Below are 8,960 nucleotides of genomic sequence, written 5' to 3'. Positions count from 1 at the left end.
GACGGGGTTATGCTTTTAAATGTGTAAATCCATTTTTTTATACAGTACAGTGCTATTTTTACACGGAAAGCTAATCACAAGCATATATCAGTCACTTCTTACACACTTGAATTTGCAGCGTATTAAATTGCTTTTAGATTCGTTCCACAATATGTCGTATGTCGGTGTCAAACGTTAGTCATTTATGGTATGTCATATGTTATATTTTAATACGACAGTTATTCTACAATTAAGTCGCGGTATAAATTGAGAATAATAATAGACAATGTAATTTTAGTATTATCTTATTTCAATTTATTATTAATTTGAACTCATTTGGACTCGTATAACTACACGAATTAGATTACTTTTAGGAAGAAGACAACAGCAACAATATTCATGATACAAAGTATAAAATAAAGGTTAAGCTCTTAGTCGTTAATCGTAAATTGTAAAAGAATGGAATGACTATCTTTTGTTGCGACACCGACGTCTGACTTTCAACAATTTTTTACGACAAGCGACAGTGTAATACGACACCCGTCTCCAACATACGATGTAGAAGAAATCATAATGAAGAACATCAATTTATTATTTTTTATTGACGACCACGACTTGCCATTTAGGATGAAAGATGCATATGCGTACATTTAATTTCCACATTCTTTCACGTTTCGTCGCTCATGTCTACCGGTCTCAGTCCCAACGTGCGAAATTAGCGAGAGTAGGCTAGTAGGAAGAAGAAATTGCCGAGTGTTAAGTAAACGTTTCATTAAACATTGTGTTTACATGCTTGTTGACACCCGACATGCCACTGATTGTTCTGAAAGTCGCTGCGGCGCGAATATATTTGTATCCTGTCTGACTACTCGCAGAATTATCTACTTGACGTCTCAATGAAAAAAATGAGTCGGAGCTTTCGCGATGCCAGTCGTCACTTTATGTTATTATTTTACCAAAAAATAATATAAAATTAACTGTAAATACTATATACTTGCAAAAGAGAGTCTTTTTGTATACAGTCTTTTTATATACTATATGTATATTGCGTGAGAATCAGACCGTGTAACTTGTGAGAATATGTCGAATAAGATAGTTCACATAAAAAAAAAAGTTCGCTTTTGCATACCATTAGTCGCAGAAAGACTTTTATATGCGTAATTTACGGTTGTTATATGCAAATACAGGATACTTTTTTTAAGTATAAGGACGAGACAGACTTGATGATGACAGGGAAAATTAAAACGCTATATCGTAATAATTATCCTGACAGTTATATGAATTATAGTATAATAATTATAGACTTGTAATAATCTAAAAGCGATAATCACTGATTTTTTACAACGCTGGATTCGCAATATCAAGAATGAATTCGAATTTCTGTGTATATCCGATACGGTATTTCATTAATATATTGAATTATTAATCGAATCTTAATTAATCGGCGAATTATTTTAAAGTCGGTTGGCGTTGCGATAGAGCGTGAATATCGCCCGAGAGTATCTCGTTCGCACGCGCATTTCTTCGACTCTTCTTCATTTTCTGCCGTATCGTTGTCGGGTCTCTCCCTTCGTCTCCTTTTTTCATCGTTCGTCGCCACATAAGAAATTAGTTCATGGTACGTTACATATCCAGCGCACGAACAGTGCCGGGGCAACGACGGAAGCGGGAATCCGTTTATGTGTATCCACTTGGAATAGGAACCTCCGAGCGAGGAACAACAATGAAACAATGAGACAATTATGCGTATTGAAGAAGGAAGAAAGGCGCAATTATTTTACAGCTTAAATTATTCCGAATATTATTGTTGTTCTCGATCAAAAAATTGACGTACAAAGACTGAAATGTACGACTCTAATTGGCTTCATTAGATAAATTTATTTACTTTAGATAAATTTACTTATTTAGGTAAATTTTCATAATCTTTTAGTTTGAGTTTCTTACGTTTGTTGATTTAATGTTAGAAATTTTATTTAAAATATTATATATCAATATCGGTATATTTTAACGTGCGATATGTAAAAGCCGGCGTAATGTTAGAAGATTATTGTAAGCCCGTTACGAACTTGTAAAACTTCAGCCTACTTGCATACTACCTTTTAATTCTTCCGTAATGCACGTAATACCGTTTAGAAGCTAAAACACAAATAGTCGGGGTCGAAGATTACAGTGTAAGATTATAGTCTAACTTAGAGCCTATACGGTATCGCTTACTCTCCTTCTCCCAGGAGAAGGCTCTTAATTCTTCGTAAAAAAATTATATTATGATTAAAGAGAAAATAGCTCGACGTTATCATTATTGTTGATTAGGCTTATTATTGATTGTTTCCGGATCGTTGATTCTGCGATTATTTGCTTATATCATATCCGAATTGCGAAACCGTCAAAGTTAAAGCATATAGTTACGAGGAAGTATCTATTAATAACTAACGTTTAGTAACAATATTAATAACTTACCAAGTTTTACTTTTATTTAAGAGGGAGAGAGAGAGAGAGAGCTCATTAGAGTTTGTTATATAAATACGTTCTGTTCGAACAGAAAAGTAATCTCTCTCGCTTCGGATGGATTAGTTCCGGCCTTGACCGGTACTTTGTAGGAGCTATTGCACATCGGTGATTTTCACTGCTACAGAAACATCGAGTACGCCTATTGCCTCCGGAAAACAATGGTTGATATCGAATGCGATCTCCGCGGCGAAGTTCGACCGGTACTGGACGGGACGGCTCATTAATAATCCTTCGCCATCCGCACGCATACGCTTTTTTTCCTCTCGCGGCGACTCGCCAACAGCGGTGGATCCTCTTAGGGAATTAGAAAGTGAATTTCCGACAGAGATTGACTTTACCAGCATAATGATTAATTTATAACCGCGATAAGAAACTTATAGTGTTAGTAACACTGCGTGAGACATAATGCTAAGGTATTAATTAATTATCATTACGACTAATTACTATATCCCCAGCGCACGTTTAATCGATTACTTCATCGAATCTTCGTTAGCGTAAGTTATACTAATAGCAATATTAATAATAGCGAATATTATGATAACATGTTATATTTTATCTCATGTGTTATTAGTTAAATCCGAGTATTAAGTAGGTAAAAAGGCTTCTAATATCTATGTACAATGCAGTTAAATATCTGTCTTTTAATTAGTCTTCAACATCAAAACTTTTCTTAAAATTCAATCAAGCAAACCTTGTTTGCAGAAGAGTTTACACGAAATATTAATTATTGTACGTATAATTACACAGTAATATATACTCGCAGCTATGTCAAATGAAAGATTAATTAATAGGCGAATAACGAAGTGAAACGTTTCCTCGCGGGAAGGTGGCGGGGTCGAAACTTCTCGCCATTCTCGCACTTTCACCCTCACTCTCGAATGGACGACACTTTTACTCGAGCGTTAGGACGAACTTACGTGTACGTGACGTATTTGTCGAACGGCAATGGTATCGTCTAAATGCTATGTCATTCGAGGCACGATCTCAACGTCAGTTCTTCCCGCAAATTAATTCCATTTCATTACAACTGACTGTTTTCAAACGCAGTTTAAAGTCCATTTAAAGATTAAATATTGTTCACGTTATGTTATAAATATGAAAAACTTTTAACAATTTTACAAATTATTTATAATCTCTAACCCAAAAATTGCTCTATCTTTTTAAATAAAATTCTAATGTTCATAAATATTTAAATTCAATAAAATTCTAAGTCTTAGAATTAAAACATAAAAAAATAAAATTTTTAATAAACAAAAGTAGGAACATTGCCTTTTACATAATGTATATAATGTATAACATATAAGAAAATCAACTAATCAGAAACTTTCCTTTCCTTTTGAAATGAAGGACTCTAATTGGATGATTTTTTTATGAGAGAGAGAGAGAGATTTATGCATTATGACGTTATGCAAAGATCTGTGGTTCCAGCCTTTGTGCTTATAAAATATTTTAGCTAAATATAACTGTATATGCAAAACTGAAACGCTGTATATAGCCTCGTATAATACAAGTATTCATTTGGCGGCGGAAATTTCTCGGCGCGAAAGAGGCGATTGCGAAACGCTTTCACAGTCGCGAAATAATTTTTCTAAGCTGATCATTAATTTAAAGACAAGTGTCATTATTACGTTGAGGTCATATGTTTTAAGAAAAATTTCAAGATATACTTATGTTAGACAATCTTGTCGATTAGATGTTACCTAATATTTGAATAATGTAATAGAAAGCTGTATGATAAAATGATTTGTGACAAATTAACAATGAAGTAATAAATAGCGTTTCCTTTAGCTGTAGTCTAGAATAATAAGAGTATTTTGTAATAACGAAATTTTATAATAACGATATGTTGCGCTATGTTATCTTTTAATACTAGTATACTGTCGAAAAGGCACGTTTTTGGGATTCATCGAATTCGGCGTGCTGAATCAAATTACAGTTATTTTCTGATGCTATTGTAAATATACAGTTATGATGATTCATGTCCCTCTTAAGTGTAGTTTCACCTTTTAGACATAGAGAAACGTATACGATGAAACGGAGAAATTAAAATAATAATTACTCGTTATTATAAAGCAAATAAGATTCATGGCTTCTTCAGTTTTCCGGGATTTACTCTCACTACATGTTATTAGAAATTTGTGCGGATTGGTTTTGTCAACGAAGATGTTTCGAGTACGCGGTGTCCGTTTTCCTACTTCATCGCCGATATTTCGCACGCAGGTATGACGCAAACTATCAAGCAGTATCTACAAAGATGTAAAAGGTGGTCCTTGTAATAGCAAGAACCGTATATCCGTTTGTCCGACCATTCTCTCAACCGTCGGACACGCTGTCGGTCACGTGCGTCCGACTGCCAACTCACGTGGCAGCAGGCGTGCGTTAGAAGATAACGCGAGTACATAGTATCTTACGACCACGAACAATATTTTAACACCGATTTTTAGAAATTAATTAGAGCAAAAATTTTCATATAAAAATTCGAAGTTATAATTTTCATTATTTATTCATATTTTTTTATTTAATCAAAATATATTCAATAATTAAATATATTATAAGACTCGGCTCAATTTGAATAAATTCAATAATATTAAAATGAGAAGGACTATTAGAGCCTAGCAAGATAATTTATGCTATAATAAATACATTTCAATAAAGTTTTATTATAGCATAAGTTATCTTGCTAGAAAATCTAATAGCCCTTCTCGTTTTAATATTATCGAAATATATTCAGTAAAAAATAAGTATTAATAAAGGAACAATTCGCACAAAGAAGAAAAATCGCGGGAATTTTCAGATCCAAAAATATTATCGTTGCTTACATTTTTTTATTAAAAATCTTTAACCGAAAATTTTCTTCTAACAAATGCTTGCTGGCACGTGAGTTAGCATGTGACCGACATGGATAACATAATGAATATACAGACATGTCTTACACATAGGATCATTAAATGTTTGCATTAATTTGTCGTACTCTACACAAGGCAATGAATCTGTGAGAAAGGTATTACATTTAGCTGCTATATTCACAGATTCATTGCCTCATTGTCTGATTAAAATAAAAGATAATTGAACACTCACCGACACGACGCGCTGCAGCGGAGTTGTAACTATATTGATCTGTAAAATACAACCATAAAATCTAAATTATAATACAACATTCAAAATATAATTCCAATATACTTAAAAAAACAATCATTACATCGAATTTTCTATTTGCCTTTTAGATAAACATTTCAAAAATAATTATATAATGTGTGATTAAAAGTTTTCTTTATAACAACGTATTTTTTTCATAAAGTTTTATAAGTATTTTTTATATAAATTGAAAAAAACAATATAAGTAATATTACGGGGAGTATAAATTGGAATAGATTAATTCTGTGAGTAACAAATGTGTAAACTGTAATTTACCCTAAACTATTATTTATAGTTATTTTTGCCCTGCCGTTATCCGATATCTTCCAGACCTCCTCTCAAGTTCCTAATTCATTACACTTATATAACACTCGCGAAAATACAGTTAATTATCTTCGCACGTTAGTCACGTTATGTTCACGGAATGTAGAATACGATGATTGCACGGCACTCCCGACATTAATCGCATATGACACGCGCTTTACCGTACTGCGACGGAAGGAAGAATACTTATGAATGCGGAAAAAGTACGATCGTAGGAAGCTACGATCCGCTCGACGTCTCGCAACGGAAGAGAACATTAGATTATAGAGTTTAAATAACTGATGTTTTGAATATCAAGTTAATGCTATGTACTTTATAAATATTAACATACGAAGTTAATTAAAATTCTGCTCATTAATTAAGTACAATGTCGATTCGTTCGGCAAGGATAAAAATATTTAAAACCGACGTTAAAAGATATATGATCGAAGTTGAACATTCTATTTGCAAGATATTTCGAACGTATATTCTCGTGAAGTATTATTGTTAACTCGGGAATCACTTGATTTTTTTTTTTTACATAAACGATCGCCTAGAATATTTTTATATCCCAATTAAAATCATTATTATTATATATAACAACCTATCACTGATTGTTTTCCAATTATTAGTATTTGAGAGATACAGATTTAATCATAATTTTCCGAAAAAAGTTAGTAAAAGCTAAATATTGAACTTTAAGTAGCTTATTATGATAGTATTTAAAAAAATTAAGATTTAAATTAATATAATGCTTTTTTATTACAAGATTTGGAATTGCATATTTAAAAGTTCGTAAAGTTATTAAAAAAGAGAATAGTTATTCAGATTTAGGCATCTAAAGAAATGATAACCGTCCGCGAAAATCACGATAAAAATGTTAATTCATATCCTTCTGTTACTTTGGTTACTTGAATTCGATTTAAAATGAATGAATCGCGCAAAATATTTCATGATAATCACTAATGTAAGGAATAATTGTGTCTGGCATACTCTTGCTATTTGTGATCATGTGAGAGGATATACACTGTCTATCATCTCGAATGTCGTTGTGTAAATGGATAATAAGGTGACTGTGTATAACGGGCGCGACGTACAATGGCGCGAGTGCGTGGTGCGTCAGAAAAACAATACTAAGCATCAAGCGCCAAATGCCGTTAAGATGCTTCTTCTATACAATTCGCAAATCGCAAAACGTAGTTCGCAAACGCAGACGCTAAATGAAGATTTGCGTTTTTTCATTGCATGCAGTTTAAATATTACAGATTAAATATTAATGATGAATTAATGCAGTTTTAAATATTACAAATTTAATACTATACTAAATATTTAATTGAAAAATAAAATCTATCTTACTTTGACACACAAAAGCAATTATGCAAATTAACCTGTTATTGTTGCTTTTTATCAAATGTTTACGTCCCGAGCATGGCGAAATTGCGTCAAATAAACAGGAACTTAGAAAGCTTGCACACATATAAAGACTAGAATAAAAGAGATATCTCTTTCTCTTAGAAAATAGTTATATTAAAAAAATATTTGAATTTTTCTAAAAGTATTTATGACTGTTTAATCATTAGTTTTCAAATTGTTATTAAAAAGAGAAAGATATACTCTTTCTTTTTAAAAACAGGCCGCACCTTTTTCTATTCCATTTTAGACGAAACAATTCAATATTATATAAAATGAATAAGATCAATCTGTGCGTCATGTAAATATAATGCATTATATAGCGCACTTATTTTCTCTCCCGTCAGTTTACTTTCTTTTACGCTCGCACGAGCGCGTCCCATGTTAGCCGTGCCAAAAGACATTTATACGACATGAAAGAACAAGAAAGATTGGGTATTGCGGAAGCAACTTGTCATTTTCCGGTTGGTTGACTGGACAAAGCTACCCGATGGATATTGAACTCACAAATCTCACCGTGGACTTATCATTTAAACGGCGAATGAACGCGACGTTACGCACGATAGAGGTTACAACGAACAGCAACGAATACTTAAACAATATTTTTATTACGTAAATTCTTCAGTAAGTGTCTTCAGAGGTCTTCGATTTCCCGCAGTATCCCAATTATTCGCAATATCCCAGCAGAAGAGTCAAAAGAGTATCATTTGCATATGGAACAGTCTTATCAGAAATATTAGCATTCATTACAGCATTTTTAACATGCCTAATGTATTGTTTCAAACATATGCGTGCACCCGCACTGGTCTTTGGTGTGGCAAAAGTGATAATTTAAACAATTTTATTTGCGCGTATCCGTTGGTGCCACCTTTACCGATTCCCACGATCGAACGCTTTCTCTCTCGAACCCGTTCCGTGGCACCTGAAGCGCGAGATTTTATGTTGCTTGCGAGATTTAGCGTGAAAGATCGATACGTTCTCAATTAACACGAAACAATAGCGCGCGGAGTTGTAGGGCGATTGAAACATCTTCTCTGTGAAAATTTCGTAATATTGTACACACTTTGGAACAATTGGGTTTCTCTGAAGAACCGTTTTCACCAAGAAGGGAATCAACCCTTTGAAATTCGAATCTTCGACGCTTTTTGCAAATGTAATTAAATGACAGAAGATCAAGGAGAGTACCGATGCGAAACGTTGTAGATACTGCCGATCGGATGCAAGAAATCATTGAGCAAGCGAAAGTAATCATCATTATTCTTGGTTTACTACATGTATCTGCGCGTGTCTCAAAGCAAACACATATTCCCGAATGGCCGCATCGACTATTACACGGCTAGTTAACTCGTTACTCGCAATGTGAGAAATTAATTCATAACTGCCGCGGCGAAATCAGATTTCGACAAATTGCGTGGAGCGTTTGCTTCCTCATCGTACATTGTTCTTTCTTTTTTGGGCTTTCATCGGAAAACGACATGTGATTCGTCATTTCCTGACGCAAGCATCGCAAAGTTGAACACGTAATTAAAAAATTTTATTTTAATAAAAAAGCGTAAAGAATCCTGATTACTTGAAATCGATTTCTGATCCCACGTAGAAAAAACGGTTTTGCTAAAGTGTTTAAA

The sequence above is a fragment of the Mycetomoellerius zeteki genome, unplaced genomic scaffold (genome assembly GCF_001594055.1).
Source record: "Mycetomoellerius zeteki isolate Tzet28-1 unplaced genomic scaffold, Tzet1.0 scaffold41, whole genome shotgun sequence".
NCBI lineage: Eukaryota > Metazoa > Arthropoda > Insecta > Hymenoptera > Formicidae > Mycetomoellerius > Mycetomoellerius zeteki.
The sequence above is the reverse complement of the archived record's forward strand: the minus strand, read 5'-3'. Positions refer to the sequence as shown.